We start from the raw sequence: 18,896 nt of genomic DNA, 5'->3' as shown, positions 1-18,896 counted from the left end.
CAATATATTTTATATTGGATATATTATTTTGGTTACTAAATAGAGTATAAGTTGTCTAATTAAAATAGGCAACTAATTAAACCCGGCCACCGGGAATTGGCTTCACAAGTCACTAGTTGACTTAGTCCTGTGTGGTTCCTTGAGTTTTAGTTTAGCTGATTATTATTACTCTACAATGGTTCTCTGACGACGTTATTGTTTCGCTATTTTGAATTTTAGCTTCATTTTCCATTAATAGATGGCACCACGATCTCCAGTAAAGTCGTTTTTTCGAAGAATCGGATAGATTCATTGCCATCTCTAATAACAACTGCCTTATCATAATACAGGTTGCAATGATTTAAGAGAAGTAATAGACTACTCTGTAAATACATTCGCGATTTGGCAGGAAATTTGTGCCTTGATTATTTATTTTAGTAATTCTTGACGATAGTCTTGATTCTTGTTTGTTTTTCAAGATTTTGAACTATTAAGTTTTTCTGATTTTCTCAGATTTGTTTTGGTGATTCCTCGGATTTTCTTTTTAGGATTTTGGTTTTTTTAATATTTTTTCCCAGAAATTGTTTTCCCACATTTTGTACTTCACGACTTCCAAATCAAAGTTCAATTTTGAAAGAATTTCGGATTTCACGTTTGATTGTATCCTAAATTATGGTGGATACCATATTGATTGTGAATGCTTTATTAAAGCTAAGGCGAAGCAATATGGCGGCGTTTGAATTTTTGTACATACTCTCTACTGCTTTTCCATATTTTACTATAGTCCAAACTCAATTTCGCAATTTTGCGTGTTTTATCAATATTTTTAATTTGGTATTAGAGTTTAAATTGAATTCCCAAGAAGACCAATTATGGGTCATTAAAATGAATCGGTTACACCCAGATTGTACTCCGTGTCGGATATCATTCTCCCAGTTTCGTAGAAATGGCCAAATATTCCCACAATTTTAGCCCCTGCAAGTGGCCTTCGCTGATATCCACTGAGTGATGCTCCGAAGTGAACTATTCCAGGAAAACTTCGCTCTGCGGAGAAGACCCCATTTCGTCTCCCGCATCGATCCAAATTCGCGGAATCCAGGATTATATTTTGGGAATATCATCTCATCTTTCTCGAAAATTAATTTTATAACCAATTGTTCTGTAACGTTTCTACATCATTATTCTTATTGAGTTGGTTCGTTTTACCCTCATTAAAATATTACAAATATTAGAAACGTTGTTCGTTAATTTTTCTATTTTAACTTTTCATTTTATTCGATATTTTTTGAAATTTGATTTTTAATATGATTGACCTATATTTTTATCTTCTGTCGAAGATATATAATTTAATTATCCTATCGGAGGACTTGAAAGTTGGAAATGGAAATGTTTTACATTTCCAGGAATTTTGCGTTCTTCGATTTTAATTTTTCAAACTTAGGTTTTCGCGCTTTTGTCGCCATCTTCCGTATTGATTTCTGAAGAAAAATTATTTCTTAAAATACTGATTTTAAAATTTTATTTACCGATTTGGTTTAATGTAAAATTAATTTATAGAATTTATAGTAATTTTTGGGGTGTAAGGTTTAGACTATTTATCCAACTAGGTGGCACGTTGTACGTATGATATTAAAATTGATATGACAATACACAGTGTTTTATCAGAATTTTTGGCCACGATTTCCTGGCAATGTACGTTGTTAAATCGTAGGCAACGGTTAAATAATGAATATCTTATAGAACTCCTACGTAAATAGATAAAATATGCAGATAATTAGATCTTCTAGACCTAACAATGTAGTAGTTTTATCGCATGTAATAAAATAAATATATTTTTCCTATCATTTGAGAAACGATTAGTGGTTTACTGAACCTTGACATTTCTACTTTATCACCCTCTAGTGGATTGTATTAAATAGATGCGACTAATCGTGGCAATGGATCCCCAAACCATTGGCTACATAAAAACTTGAAGAGGCTAACGGTAAGTGTAAGGAGCTATTGGTATTGGCTCGCGTCAGCAGCGGCCCCAGCAAGTTATTCTGGTGGTGCGATTTCTCATTGCGAGGTCAGACGTTTCGGTCTTGCGGTCAAAAGTTATTGGTCCCGTCGTCCCGATCCCGTTCCCCCCCCCCTATGATGGCACCCGGTGCGGTCTCACCGTTCGCACCGCCCTAGGGCCGGCGCTGGCTCGCGTGGCATGAAGGGCTTGCCACCAGCCTATGCATTCTAATCTGGTCACCTGAATTAATGACATAAAAGTCGCTAGATTACTAAGGCCTAAGGTGGTACCTTGGGTATTAGCATAGCTGATTATTATTATTATTATTATTATTATTATTATTATTATTATTATTATTATTATTATTATTATTATTATTATTATTATTATTATTATTATTATTATTATTATTATTATTATTATTATTATTATTATTATTATTATTTTTAATACTATTTCTTGTATATAAAAAAGTGTAAATCAGTTGTATCTATAGGCTTGGAAATAAGCGGTGGTCACGGGGTCAAAGACCAGTTTATTCATTGCTCGGACCAGTTTTTTTATCCAAAAACTAGGAGCTCACTGGTCCTTAGGACCCGGCGGGCCTCCGTATGAGGGCACGGCGGTCCTGTTTCCCGGCCTTTTGGAGTCACACTGGGATCTTCGGTGCCAGCTGTGCTGGGTTACTTGGACTGCTGTGTGCTCGTCGTTCCCCTTTAGGAGCTCTCTCCAAAGGGTTTGACTCTTTACCTACGTAGATAGGGTGTCGGCTGGAGTTGCTACAGCATCCACTCTTAAACCCACTGCTGTGTGCGAAGTGGGGATTGGTCCACCCATTGCTGCTCCTTCTGCTGGGTTGAGTGGCTTACGTCAAAGGTGCGACCATCAGTAGTAGGGTACTGCTACCCATGCTGGATTTGTCACCTGTCCGGGCTAGGTGGACGCTGGCGTAGGGCGTTATGATGATAGGCCTCCGGTGGTATGGTCTCTGTTACTAGGTACACCGGGCTATAAATTCTGACACACTGGTCCTTAGGACCGGCCCTTAAGGGATTGGAGTGTGCAGTAACTGGTGGCTTTACCGGGGAGTCGGGGTCCGGCTCTTGTAACAATTAAGGGCGGTGGTGCATTGGGAGATGTTAGCTCTAATCAAGTGGTACTATCTCCACCTCCGACTTCGGTCAGGTATGGGCTGGAAACTGGGCTTCGGCTAAGGCTAACGGTGAGGGTCCAGGCAAACTGGTCGCCCCGGAGGACTGGGTAGCTTGCTGTGGGGCGGTGGTCTCCGTATGAGACGTAGTGGTCCTGTTTCCCGGCCTTTTGGGGAAATACCGAGTGTCCGGTGCCAGCTGTGCCGGGTTACTTGGGCTGCTGTGTTCCCGTCGTTCCCCTTTAGTCGCTCTTTCCCTACGTAGGTAGGGTGTCGGCTGGAGTCGCTATAGCATCCACTCTTATTCCCCCTGCTGTGAGGGGTTGGTCGTCCCATTGTTGCACCTTCTGCTGGGTTGAGCGGCTTGCCTCTAAGGTTAGACCGTCAGCGGTAGGGTTCTCTTGTTACCTTGCCTGTTCTGTCACTTGTCCGGGCTGTGGACGCTAGCGTAGGGCATTATGATGAGGATCTCCGATGGTGTGCACTCTGTTTGCGGTACACCGGGCTACAAATCTGATAGACATGGTCCTTAGGATCAGTTTATTAATTACATATAATTATGAAAATTCAGCTGGACCAGTTTAATAATTCTCTCTCTCTCTCTCTCTCTCTCTCTCTCTCTCTCTCTCTCTCTCTCTCTCTCTCTCTCTCTCTCTCTCTCTCTCTCTCTCTCTCTCTCTCTCTCTCTCTCTCTCTCTCTCTCTCTCTCTCTCTCTCTCTCTCTCTCTCTCTCTCTCTCTCTCTCTCTCTCTCTCTCTCTCTCTCTCTCTCTCTCTCTCTCTCTCTCTCTCTCTCTCTCTCTCTCTCTCTCTCTCTCTCTCTCTCTCTCTCTCTCTCTCTCTCTCTCTCTCTCTCTCTCTCTCTCTCTCTCTCTCTCTCTCTCTCTCTCTCTCTCTCTCTCTCTCTCTCTCTCTCTCTCTCTCTCTCTCTCTCTCTCTCTCTCTCTCTCTCTCTCTCTCTCTCTCTCTCTCTCTCTCTCTCTCTCTCTCTCTCTCTCTCTCTCTCTCTCTCTCTCTCTCTCTCTCTCTCTCTCTCTCTCTCTCTCTCTCTCTCTCTCTCTCTCTCTCTCTCTCTCTCTCTCTCTCTCTCTCTCTCTCTCTCTCTCTCTCTCTCTCTCTCTCTCTCTCTCTCTCTCTCTCTCTCTCTCTCTCTCTCTCTCTCTCTCTCTCTCTCTCTCTCTCTCTCTCTCTCTCTCTCTCTCTCTCTCTCTCTCTCTCTCTCTCTCTCTCTCTCTCTCTCTCTCTCTCTCTCTCTCTCTCTCTCTCTCTCTCTCTCTCTCTCTCTCTCTCTCTCTCTCTCTCTCTCTCTCTCTCTCTCTCTCTCTCTCTCTCTCTCTCTCTCTCTCTCTCTCTCTCTCTCTCTCTCTCTCTCTCTCTCTCTCTCTCTCTCTCTCTCTCTCTCTCTCTCTCTCTCTCTCTCTCTCTCTCTCTCTCTCTCTCTCTCTCTCTCTCTCTCTCTCTCTCTCTCTCTCTCTCTCTCTCTCTCTCTCTCTCTCTCTCTCTCTCTCTCTCTCTCTCTCTCTCTCTCTCTCTCTCTCTCTCTCTCTCTCTCTCTCTCTCTCTCTCTCTCTCTCTCTCTCTCTCTCTCTCTCTCTCTCTCTCTCTCTCTCTCTCTCTCTCTCTCTCTCTCTCTCTCTCTCTCTCTCTCTCTCTCTCTCTCTCTCTCTCTCTCTCTCTCTCTCTCTCTCTCTCTCTCTCATGATAGGGGGCCGCCGTGGTACCGCGGGACAGCCTAACGTAGACACAGTGACCGGGAAATGTGTCATAAGAGACTACAGACTGGGCGAGCGTCGGTGAGATGCCTAAAGAGACGCCAGCGCCTCGGACGGAAACGGCGCCACCTCTTTGGGGTCTATGTCCCATCCTCTGACGATTGTCTGGCTCTCGCGACGCTAGCCTTTATTAATTCACACCTCGCAGCGGTTAGGGATGTCGATAATGTTTACCTCTTCGGCGATCTTAACTGCACCCTTGCACCCGCCATTGATCGCGCTAACTGCGCCGAGCCCCGAGTTCGTGTTGCCAAGGCTCTGGGGGACCTGATTCTTCAGTACGACCTTAATGACGCATTCCGCCAATTATACCCTCAAAGTCGTTCTTTTACTTGGCGCTCGCGGAACAGTGGTGTTTTGCGGTCAGCTCGTCTTGATCGTTTATACTATTCCTCCTCCGCCATGCTAAAATCCGTATCCCATATTCCTACCTTTTACTCCGATCACGACGCTGTCTTCTGCGCCTTTATTCAAGACGCGACGATTCCCCGCCGTCCGCCTTTCTGGCGCTTATCTTCCGAGCTACTTCTCGATACTGGCTTTGCCACCAAAGTCCGAACGGAGATTCTAAGCCTAATTCGCGCGCGCCCCAAGTATGTAACCTGGAGTTACTGGTGGTTCCGCATTTTCAAACCGACCATTAAATCCTTCCTCATACGTCTATCTCACGAACTACGAGTCAATGAGGCTATTCATCGAACTGCTCTCGAAGTCGAACTGTCCGCTCATTCCCCCGACTCTCCGGCTTACACCGCGTGTCGGGAACAGTTAAATTCTTACCTTCTCGGGAAGGCGCGGGACAGCCTGACTCGCTCCCGTAGCGAATTCGCTTGCGCTGTTGACACCCCATCAAAACAGTTTTACGGCCTGGAAAATAAGGTACGCGCCTCCTCCGTGGTCCAAGGTTTATACGACGCCTCAGGCGTTCTCGTTCGTGACGCCGAGTCCATGCGCGACGTAGTTGTCAATTTTTACACCGACCTCTACTCGTCTCCCGTCTCCTCTCCCACCTTCGAGTCTTCAGAAGCGGACCTAACTCGGGATCTCCCGACTCTAAGTGACACCAACGCGACTAGTTTGACTTTCCCTATAACAGCGACTGAAATCGCCGACTCGATTTCGTCACTACCGCGTGGCAAGGCCTCGGGTATTGACGGTTTACCCATTGACTTTTACAATATGTATCAAGATCTTCTCGCGCCGATCCTCTTGGACGTCTATCGCGATCTTCAAGCAAATCCACACTTTGGCCCCGCGTTCGCGGAATCCATCGTGTTGCTCATTCCCAAGAAAGGCGACCTTTACAATCTCCTAAATTGGCGTCCAATCTCGGTCTCTGACGCCGACTACAAAGTCTACGCGAAGCTCCTCACAAATCGTTTGAAGCTAGCCGCTACTTCCGTAGTTCACGCCTCTCAAACGTACGCTTTACCGGATCGAACAATCTACGACACCCTAGCCGTTCTTCGCGACCTCATTGCTCTCGCCAATAGTCTCGACGAACCGCTCGCCATCGTCAACATTGACTTCGAGAAGGCCTTTGATCGGGTTGGCCACGAATACCTTTTCCGTGTGCTATCGCGTCTCGGTTTTCCGGTTACATTCGTTGACTCTTTACGCGTAATCTACACCAACTCGGTCTTCCACGTGCGTTTTAACAACGCCCTTACGGACCTCATCCCTTTTAATCGAGGCATACGACAAGGCTGTCCTCTCTCCGGCTTACTCTTCTCCTTGGCACTTGAGCCATTAATGTGCCTCCTTCGCCACCGCATTGGCCCACGCATTGGCCCAACGCATTATAAAATTATTAACGGTACTTTCGCTGATGATTTTAATTCCTTTTTACGCGACAATATGGAATTCAACATTCTCCAACGTTGCCTTACACAGTACAGCGACGCTTCGGGTGCCGTCGTCAATACCGAGAAGTCGTACATTCTCTGGTCGGGCTCGTGGAAGGGTCGAACCGACACTCCCCTCGACATCCCGTCTCGTTCGGATGGCGGTCGGTTTCTCGGCACATTCTTGGGAAATTCCAAGAACTTCGACGCCCAGAACTGGCCCGAACTCCTCACACGTTTACGCAATGTCTTAGGGCGCTGGATGAAACATCGTCACCTGTGCTCCCTCGACGGACGAACTCTAATCGCCAACACGCTCGCTTCTAGTGTTTTGTGGCATCGACTGAAAACGCTTCACCCACCCGCCGACTTTATCACAGCCGCTCAGAAGCTCCTGGTCGACTTTCTGTGGGACGGCATTCACTGGGTGCCTACCTCTAAGCTTTACCCGAAAAAACGGGATGGTGGCCTCGGCCTAGTCGATATTGCCACAAAAGTCAAAGCTTTTCGCGTCGCGGAAGCTCTCTCGATTTCCGCCGGTCCTGGTTCCGCGATGCCACGCGCATTGACTGCAACCGCCATCCTGCGCGAATGCGTGCAAGACTTTCATTCGCTCGACGACTTGCTTCTCCGTCGTCCGCAGCTTCCGCTAGCGAACAGCTACTATTCGTCGCTGTACAATAGCTGGCACTCCGTTAGCGTGGCATACTCTCCTTCCGCAGTGACTCGCGCAACACTCGAGGCGCTGCCAGTGTTTGATTCCCCGTTCCTGAAGACAGTACAAGGGACACCACTCTCTACCGCTTCCCACGGGTTTTTCATTCGTGTTGGACGCGTTCGCTTTGCCGACTTTCTTGACGATCGCAATCACTCATGGATTCAGCCACATACTTTGTTTCGTGACTCTCGCCCATCTCGCGCTACGTTGCTCGCCCTTCGGGCCATTCACACCGCGGCCGCACATTCGTTTCCGGGTGTCTTCGACTCTTCTGGTATCATCCGTACTTTCTCTTTCGGTACCTCAACAGTTCACCGGTTCTTCATTGAAATCCGCTCCTACTGGGGAGTTTCGCGTGTTTCTCTGGATAACACCGTCACCACAAGATCAATATACCACGCTCTCGTCTCAAAAACTTTTTCGCTTTTAAGGCCCGTTGCCGTCGCTCCTTTCACTCCTCAAGAAGCGACTGCTTCGTGGCCCATTTCGAAAATTTCACCGTTCACAACGCGACTCGAGAACTGCGTTCAGTGGCGCGCCCTTCATGGTTCGCTGGCTAGTCCTTCGCGTCTCGTCCACTTCGTTCCAGAGGTCACTACTCCTCATTGTCCCTTCTGCCCTGCCATTGGTACTTTTAACCACGTCTATTTTGAGTGCCCTATTGTATGTATGGTCGTCGTCGGTATTTTGGAGTGGGTACGCTTCCACACCGGCCACGAACATCACCCTATCGAAATGTTTTACCTGGTAGCCACCCCTGGTAATCACTGTTTTTGCAACCTTGCGTTCGTTATGTTAAAGTGCATTCTTAGAGATCGCTACTACAACCTCTCTACCATCAATTTTAATGCCGCCAACTGTTCCTTTTTCACCCGATGGTTGCAAAACCGGTGTAAAACTCGGGTGGTTGCCAGGTACCGCTCGGCAAAGGCATACGCAATTTACACGGACACTTTAGTGTCTTTTAATTCCCTCTGGGCTGTACCAAAGATGTTTTAGTTTGTTAAGCCCAATTTTGGCTATTGTTTTTCCGTTTTAATACTAGTATTATTTAGTATTTTAATATCTGCATAATCACTCTGTAACTTAATGTATTTTCTTCGCCGCCAATAAAGGCCATTTTTGAAACAAAACTCTCTCTCTCTCTCTCTCTCTCTCTCTCTCTCTCTCTCTCTCTCTCTCTCTCTCTCTCTCTCTCTCTCTCTCTCTCTCTCTCTCTCTCTCTCTCTCTCTCTCTCTCTCTCTCTCTCTCTCTCTCTCTCTCTCTCTCTCTCTCTCTCTCTCTCTCTCTCTCTCTCTCTCTCTCTCTCTCTCTCTCTCTCTCTCTCTCTCTCTCTCTCTCTCTCTCTCTCTCTCTCTCTCTCTCTCTCTCTCTCTCTCTCTCTCTCTCTCTCTCTCTCTCTCTCTCTCTCTCTCTCTCTCTCTCTCTCTCTCTCTCTCTCTCTCTCTCTCTCTCTCTCTCTCTCTCTCTCTCTCTCTCTCTCTCTCTCTCTCTCTCTCTCTCTCTCTCTCTCTCTCTCTCTCTCTCTCTCTCTCTCTCTCTCTCTCTCTCTCTCTCTCTCTCTCTCTCTCTCTCTCTCTCTCTCTCTCTCTCTCTCTCTCTCTCTCTCTCTCTCTCTCTCTCTCTCTCTCTCTCTCTCTCTCTCTCTCTCTCTCTCTCTCTCTCTCTCTCTCTCTCTCTCTCTCTCTCTCTCTCTCTCTCTCTCTCTCTCTCTCTCTCTCTCTCTCTCTCTCTCTCTCTCTCTCTCTCTCTCTCTCTCTCTCTCTCTCTCTCTCTCTCTCTCTCTCTCTCTCTCTCTCTCTCTCTCTCTCTCTCTCTCTCTCTCTCTCTCTCTCTCTCTCTCTCTCTCTCTCTCTCTCTCTCTCTCTCTCTCTCTCTCTCTCTCTCTCTCTCTCTCTCTCTCTCTCTCTCTCTCTCTCTCTCTCTCTCTCTCTCTCTCTCTCTCTCTCTCTCTCTCTCTCTCTCTCTCTCTCTCTCTCTCTCTCTCTCTCTCTCTCTCTCTCTCTCTCTCTCTCTCTCTCTCTTAGGTGGAGCACATAGTGGGAAAGTGGGTAACTAATGGAGTGGGTCCGTTAGAGCCGCTGGGAGTGTGAGCATGAGTGAGCGCGGGACTGTAGGAGTGAGACAATTTGGAGAGACTGAGGGAAGCCGAATAACGAGGGGTCAAATTTTGTCGGAAATTAGGAATCTTGGACTAAGTGCTTCTCGGGATCTAACGGAGACTACCCGAGGTGGTTATCACCGATTTTGTTGAAACTCGGGGGTTCGGTAGACCTTATGGTAATATGAAAATTGCCAAAAGGAAAAGTTGCAATGGGCAACCCAAAATGTTTTTGACCTCTCCATTTAAAAAAGCATGGGATTTTCTCGGTAACCCAAATTTTGTTAAAATTTTACCAAAATTGATCAATTTTAACCAAAATCATTGATCAATTTTACACAAAATAGGTCAAATTCATCTTTTTGGGTATTTTTTGAAAAATTGTTTTCAAATTTCTTTAATAAGTACCCTGTGAAACCGAGAAAATCCCATGCTTTTTTAAATGGAGATTTTTTTGTTTTGAGATATCAAAAATGTTTCCGGTTGCCATGGGAAAACTAAAGCCCATTTCAACTTTTCCCTTTGTCAATTTTCATACTACCATAAGGTCTACCTAACCCCCGAGTTTCAACCAAATCGGTGATAACCACCTCCTTTGTCAGTATTTTGTTTCCGAAATATTCCACCAAACGTATTTAGGCAATAGCGATGCGCTGTGCCGTATATCCGTCTAGGCCAACCTAGGCCGTGGCCTAGGGGCCCATCCTTGGAAGGGGCCCTCCAGTGACCGTAATTACTGTATTCGAAGTCATAAATCTATAATATCAATCGTAATTTATATTGGAGAAATTCCTAGGTAGAAGATTTTGTTTTAAAATTACCAAAATTTCTGCCTGGCAGTTTACGGACGCAGCCTTAAATCGAAATGTTGCATAATTATCGCATATTTAGTCGATGATTGTTAAGAGCTTTTATTTAGTAATATAACCGTAGAACTCAGACTTCTATGCTGAATCAGGGAAATTCAGGGATAAGAGTAAACGCAGCGCGTGAAAAGGGGGCCCAGACTCCTTATCTGCCTATGGGCCCAGGAACTCTAAGTCCAGCCCTGGCGATGCGTGCTGCTGCAGCTGGTAGCGGACTATTATAACTTTTGTTCATTGACTTCTAATAACTGATCGATTCAGAATCAATTAGAAGAATTTGAGGGTCTCTTGTTGGATTTTGTGAATGTAGATGGCGCTATTTTCTTTACGTACGGGGCCTATAAGCTATTAACGATGAACTTTTTGACTGGTATTGAATGGTGAAATAAATTAACTTATGTGCGAATAGTGTTTTTTTTTTAGGTATTAGGCGAATACCAAAAACGTCGGTCTATGGGAACCATTGGTTGGATCGAATTTCTAAAATGACCAAATAATTTGATCAAATAGGCTACTCTCTAATATGCATAGGTGGCATAGTTGGCATAGTTCCGGCATAGTCGATTTCCTACCGTAAACGTTGTTACTATAGCAAGTAAACCAAGGAGCGGAAACACTATTTATAAGGCATTGTTGTTTTGTATCAGGCATAGCTCTTTTTGTCGAGATTCGTAGGGATAGAATGCATTCCACGCCCGACTATAGCTGGTGCGTAAGGCTTGGTGCTGTCCTCTAGGTTGCGTTATAGATGGCCAATAGCATTTTTTAGTATGGGGAATCGCGCGCTAAGTCCGGCGAATCCAAACCACCACGTTTCTCGTGGGCCGATGTCGCGTCGGTCGATTTTAGGGAGCTATGCCAGATAATACCTATATACAGATATATAATACGAAAAGTTATGTCAGAGCAATGCCGATCTGCAAAAAGAGCTATGCCTGATACAAAACAATAATGCCTTATAAATAGTGATTCCACTCCTTGGTTTACTTGCTATAGTAGCAACGTTTACGGTAAAAAAAGGCTTATGCCGGAACTATTCCAACTATGCCACCTATGCATTTTAGGGAGTATCACCAAATAGCAGGACTTTTAAAAATTTAGACCAAATTCATTTTTTATCAAATTATTCTATCAAATAGCAAATTTTAGTTTGAAGAAGGTTTTTAGTGTATTAAGGATTTACCGTTGCGTATGATTTAGTAGGTTTTAACAAGCTAATATAGCTGTAGAAATTTGCTATTTTTACGCGGCGAAATGTTTTGTTAGGGAGGCAGGATTTTCCGATTTAAATTTACAAAGAAAGCCTTAAAGGTAATACTATATTTATTTATTTTTAAAATGAATACCTTTTTTCAATTCTTGTCACCCTCATAAAAAATAATTCAATAATACTATTTAAAAAATAATAAAATCGTATAAAAATTGAAAAAACTTTATTCGTCGCATTTTTAATACAAATGAAAATATCACTATTATTTTTTGAGTCTATATATATATATTATATTTCTTTTCACTTTAAGTATTTTAAAGATTATTCAATACGACTAGTATTATACAATATAACCGCTTTCTTATCAGTATATATCACAAAGTAACTGAAAACGATTCTGGTAATAATAATTTAAATAGTATCTAACCACTACCTAGTAGTAGCTGCCATTTGACCTTTCTTCCCAAAATATAACATTTACCTCCATATACTCGCCTCACTGGTCTAAATGCTGTACAATAAAAATCAACTAGGCTACTACCTAAGTCATCAAGCGACTTTTAAAGCCATTAATTCAGGTGGCTGGGTTACAATGCGTAGGAGGGTGGTGGCAAGCCCTTCATGCCACGCGAGCCATCAGCTCCCTACACTCACTATTACCGTTAACCTCAACAAGTTTCTATGGAAGCGGAAACCGAAGAGCTCGCGGGAAAACCCCTTAAATCAGTGGGGAGATCATCATTCCTATATACAAACGTCAAGATAACTTGCAAGTTTAAATTTTGTTTGCTTCGTGACCTTTGGTTTCGTCGCGCAGAAATGAACGCTAGGTTTTTATAGTTTACTAACTTAGTCCCCTCTGGCGGTAGAAATTTGATGCAAATACCAAATAATTTGATAAATTTTGATTAAAATCGACAAAATCAAATTAATTTTTTTAAATAGAATAGATGGTTCTTCAAAGTTAACTATTTGGTATTCTAGAATTTTAAAAACTGGAATTCGATTTGTCGGTGCGAATAGTTTAGCCTACAAATGAAAAGGGCCCAATAATTTGGTCAAATCAAATAATGACCAATTTCTTTGCACAGGCCTAACTGTAAGTGAGAAAATAATTCAATATATTTTTGAAAAACTATAATCTCAGTTTAATATTTTAATTGTAATTAATAAAGGGTTACGTTAACGACTAAATGTCTTAGAACAAAGGTTTTAGATAAAAGAATAAATTAAAATTGGAGTGACGAGGGTTTAAGTGTATTTGGGCGGCCATTTTCCAAGATGGCGGAATTTGCTCAAGCGGCTGATTGGGAGCGTAGCGATTTCTTTAAAATAACCTAGTTTCGTAAAGTTAACTATTTTTACCCGGTCAAACCTTATGTTGCCTGTACTACACGTTTAGTACCTTCATATTATTGTACAATAAATCGTCAAATGAATGATGTGTTTTAAATTATACCTACGAATGTACCGTTTAACAGGTATGTCTAAGTTTACAATTTTAAAGATCACCATTTTAAATGATCAGCAAAGATCTGAGACATACCCGTTAATTTCCTTATAAAATGTTAATATGTTTGAACGAATGCTGATGAAATAAAAATGTTTTTTTTTTGTAGAAATTGAAATTAATGAACTAAAATTAATTTGTTGTATATTTAAATTATTTTGTTGTCTATTTAAATTAATTTGTTGTCTATTTAAATTAATTGGTTGTTCATTTAAATTAATTTGTTGTCTATTTAAATTAATTTGTTGTCCATTTAAATTAGTTGGTTGTCCATATAAATTAATTTGTTGACCATTTAAATTAATTTGCTGTCTATTAAAATTATTTGTTGTCTATTTATATTAATTTGTTGTCCATTTAAATTAGTTGGTTGCCCATTTAAATTAGTTGGTTGTCCATATAAATTAATTTTTTGACCATTTAAATTAATTTGCTGTCTATTAAAATTAATTGATTGTCTATTTATATTAATTTGTTGTCCTTTTATATTAATTTGTTGTCCATTTAAATTAGTTGGTTGTCTATTTAAATTAATTTGTTGTCTATTTAAATTAATTTGTTGTCTATTTATATTAATTTGTTGTCCATTTAAATTAGTTGGTTGTCTATTTAAATTAATTTGTTGTCTATTTAAATTAATTTGTTGTCTATTTATATTAATTTGTTGTCCATTTAAATTAATTGGTTGTCTATTTAAATTAATTTGTTGTCTATTTATATTAATTTGTTGTCCATTTAAATTAGTTGGTTGTCTATTTAAATTAATTTGTTGTCTATTTAAATTAATTTGTTGTCTATTTAAATTAATTTGTTGTCTATTTATATTAATTTGTTGTCCATTTAAATTAATTGGTTGTCTATTTAAATTAATTTGTTGTCTATTTATATTAATTTGTTGTCCATTTAAATTAGTTGGTTGTCTATTTAAATTAATTTTTTGTCTATTTAAATTAATTTGTTGTCTATTTAAATTAATTTGTTGTCTATTTATATTAATTTGTTGTCCATTTAAATTAATTGGTTGTCTATTTAAATTAATTTGTTGTCTATTTATATTAATTTGTTGTCCTTTTAAATTAATTGGTTGTCTATTTAAATTAATTGGTTGTCTATTTAAATTCATTTGTTGTCTATTTAAATTAATTTGTTGTCGATTTAAATTAATTTGTTGTCTATTTATATTAATTTGTTGTCCATTTAAATTAATTGGTTGTCTATTTAAATTAATTTGTTGTCTATTTATATTAATTTGTTGTCCTTTTAAATTAATTGGTTGTCTATTTAAATTAATTGGTTGTCTATTTAAATTCATTTGTTGTCTATTTAAATTAATTTGTTGTCGATTTAAATTAATTTGTTGTCTATTTATATTAATTTGTTGTCTTTTTAAATCAATTGGTTGTCTATTTAATTTAATTGGTTGTCTATTTAATTAATTGATTGTTGTTTATTTAAATTAAATTTTTGTGTATTTAAATTAATTTGTTGTCCATTTAAATTAATTTATTTTCTATTTAAATTAATTTTTTGTCCATTTAAATTAGTTTGCTGTCTATTAAAATTAATTTGTTGTCTATTTATATTAATTTATTGTCTTTTTAAATTAATTTGTTGCCTATGTAATTCTTATCAGAATGCTGTTTTTCTCGGTTTCACTTTATTTCTGTCTCCAAAAATGTAGTATAAAATCTCGAGTAAGGCCATCAACGTAGAGAGGACCAATCCACAAACCCAGATCCGGATTATTGGTATTAGGAAATGAAATGTGGTGGGCTTAGGCTTGGCACCATAATCTGGTTGGTCAACTTGATTTTTGAATTCCCAATATATATTAACTGGGCGTTCTTGTCTAGTTTCAATATATTGGCGGACCCTGAAACAACACGTATTGAAATGGATTAAATTCATTTTTGTGGTTTTTAACCTTCAGTGGCAAGAGTTAGGGTCGAACCCGTCCTCTTTTTGCCGCAAAGCAAAGAATCAAATTGCTACTACGTCCATAGCCCAATAATGTTCCATCAAGAATGTATTTATTTATACTCAGGGAGAATGAATATGTCGAGACTATCGACGGACACGTTGAGTCCCTAACCCCGTCACGCTAAGGGGGGGGGGGGGGGAGGGAAAAAGGAGGCGGTCTTATTTTTTGCGTCCTCGCAGCAGCGTTAATCGCGTCGAAAAACGTAATTTTTAAGAACCAATGAGATTGCAGTATTATTTGATTTTATTAAAGTGGAGGAGCATACCTGGGGCCCCAACAGGTGGAATTGGAGAAACGCCAAAAATAATCTCATTAATAATCTCAATAATATTCATTCTCCCTGAGTATAAATAAATACATTCTTGGTACCATAAACAAAATTAATTGTATTTATTTTTAGGAATGATAGTGGTTTCAGTTCTACGTTTTAATTGTTTTTCGCTCAAAATTTACCGAAAGTATTCGCTACCGAAAACTATCGCTACGCCCCCTTTGGTTCGCCATTGAAACCTAGATAGGTAGTGGCTTAAACAGACGCGATTTGTTTTTCCTCATCGTTATTCGTAAATTTTACTTCATAATTAATGATACTTGCATTTAAATATATTTTTTGCATCGCTTGCTCATATATTGATAAGTTTATTTCCGAAAAAACGTTCTTATGCCTTTATAATTTGTCCTTAGCAAACGCTAGATCATAGGCGCTACCTCGGAGAAGCTAGCGCCGTTACGCCCCCTAGACTAGTTTCGGTTACGAATGTATGATAGTTAACAGACCAACGTTAAATTATCTATGTATCTAAAAAATATATAGGCCTATTTGAGAAATTACGAAATTTTGAGGACCTAAAGTTTCTACTACATTTGTCTCCGTCAATTTTGAAAAGTCCATCTAGAAAAAAATACCAATTTGATATGCCAAGATTACTAGTCCCTCTGACTTCAACGATGCCCGCTCAGATAATAAATACAAATTATAAAACAGAAAATGGATTTAAGAGACCACGAAGCGCTTTCCCACTGGCGTTCTTGGACTGTTTAAAAGACTTACAAGGAGACGATCCGATTTTGTTCACACCCGGGGGATTGGTAGACCTTCATTTAACTTGAAAAATCCTAAAGGGAATTTATTCAATGGGAAACGGTTTTGCCATGGCAACGAAAAATGTTTTTGACAACATCAAATTGAAATTTTTCCATTGAAAATAACATGGGATTTTGACCGATTCCAAGGGTCCCCCCCCTCTGTGAAACATTTTACAAAATTGAAAAAAAATTAAAATACCAAAATTATAAAAAAAATTGTTAAAAATTGACGAAGAAAATCAAAATTGATCACATTTTGATCAATTTGAACCAAATGGGTGAAAATGAACCGATATGGCTTAAATAGGAAAAATTTAAATTTTATGTTGTCAAAATCATTTTTCGTTGCCATGGCAAAACCGTTGCCCATTGAATAAATTCCCTTTAGGATTTTTCAAGTTACATGAAGGTCTACCAATCCCCCGAGATTGAACAAAATCGGTGTGTTTTTAATTAATTAACGAATGTAGAGAAGAGCTTAAAATGAGCTATATAATTAATCGATTTGATCCCAGCCTCGAAACTATCGTTCTCATTTTCAAATTGAAACTTACGCCACATGTACATAGATACTGGATAATTCTTCCAAGTCTTAATAAGTGGAAAGAAATGATACTCATAATGGGAGGTCTCTGAATTTGAAACCGTAATCTCAGCATCATTTGCAATTGAAAATCCATCAACTATGTAGGCCTAACTAACACGTCAGACTAAACTAATAATTCGAGCTTTGACTTTCTATTTATCGGTACATAATAGGGTTATAAGTTTCTGTTGAACTCCCAATGGTCAGTAGGACAGTATTACCAGAAGTAAATGAACCGTAGTTATTGAAATAGCGCTCAGAATCGGAGGGCGTTTTCCTTATGAAAATGATGAGAAAATCGAGTCAAATAAAAGCTAATTTCCATCCCCGTCTTTTGACTTGAAAAATTGCACTTGGGAATTGTTGGTCTAGCTATTTATGTGTATAAAAAATGATTTCATAAAAACAAAAACCTTTTTTTTTCGGCCTAGGAGCGCACAAACTTTCAAATTCGAGGTCAAAATGTAACTTCATAAGGAAAACGCCTCCAACATGGGGAGTATAGCAGTCTGATAACTTCGGTTCATTTACTTCTGGTATAACGTTTGTAAGAATATTACTAGTTTTTACAAAAACTTATTTTAAAATAGTCTTAGCAGGAAACTATAATCAGGGTGTTTCGGATAAGTATGTTATAAACTTTAGGGCGTGTTCTTTGGGTCCTAATTGGTCAAAAATGTCCTGTGAACGTGGGTACTGAAATGCTTAATTTCAGAGTTTTATATTTGAAATAAGCAACTGGTACGAGGTGAATATCAATTTGAAGTATTTTCCAAGATGGACGCTGGGATAGTGCTTCTTATTTGGGAAGCGCACAAGAGCGAAATATGAGTGTTAAGGAAATGGAATGCCACTTTTAATGTCGGAGACACGGAATGGTTCTTTTACTGTCGGAGACACGGAATGGTTCTTTTACTGTCGGAGACACGGAATGGTTCTTTTACTGTCGGAGACACGGAATGGTTCTTTTACTGTCGGAGACACGGAATGGTTCTTTTACTGTCGGAGACACGGAATGGTTCTTTTACTGTCGGAGACACGGAATGGTTATTTTACTGTCGGAGACACGGAATGGTTCTTTTACTGTCGGAGACACGGAATGGTTCTTTTACTGTCGGAGACACGGAATGCCACTTTTACTGTCGGAGACATGGAATGGTTCTTTTACTGTCGGAGACACGGAATGCCACTTTTACTGTCGGAGACACGAAATGGTTCTTTTACTGTCGGAGACACGGAATGGTTCTTTTACTGTCGGAGACACGGAATGGTTCTTTTACTGTCGGAGACACGGAATGCCACTTTTACTGTCGGAGACACGGAATGGTTCTTTTACTGTCGGAGACACGGAATGCCACTTTTACTGTCGGAGACACGAAATGGTTCTTTTACTGTCGGAGACACGGAATGGTTCTTTTACTGTCGGAGACACGGAATGCCACTTTTACTGTCGGAGACAAGGAATGGTTCTTTTACTGTCGGAGACACGGAATGGTTCTTTTACTGTCGGAGACACGGAATGGTTCTTTTACTGTCGGAGACACGGAATGTTACTTTTACTCTTGGAGACACGGAATGTTACTTTTACTGTCGGAGACACGGAGAAATGGTACTTGCGAATGCTTACAATAGCTTCCATTTTGTAATCTTTTGTTTTTGAATGGTGAAAAGACAATGAACATAACTGAGGTCATTAATAGACGAGTATTAAGTGTCATAAGTCGTACAATGCATTTAATAACACTTTTAGATAAAGGTTTTTAAAAAATCGACATAAATGTTATTTAGAATTGAAGTTACAAATGCAAATTTCTGTTTATTTGAAACATGACAAAAATTGTTCAAAATGGCCACCTCCGTACAAATGATTCTCGAACTTTTTCAAAGATTCCAACTGTGTTGCGGATAGTTTCACAACCATAAATTATGCAACGTCCGAACTAACCATGGCTACGTTCAGCAGTCAACGAAAAAAAATCCGATGGATTTGATATTTTCCACCGATGAGCTTTTTCGTCATAATGACGTCGTAAGTTGCTGAACGCTTTTATTCATCAATCGGTGTTTTTTAAAATGTCGTAGCTTTTATAG

This window comes from Leiobunum rupestre, chromosome 5 (genome assembly GCF_980474605.1).
Source record: "Leiobunum rupestre chromosome 5, qqLeiRupe1.1.hap1, whole genome shotgun sequence".
In the NCBI taxonomy this organism is placed as follows: domain Eukaryota; kingdom Metazoa; phylum Arthropoda; class Arachnida; order Opiliones; family Sclerosomatidae; genus Leiobunum; species Leiobunum rupestre.
Note: the sequence above shows the minus strand (reverse complement) of the source record.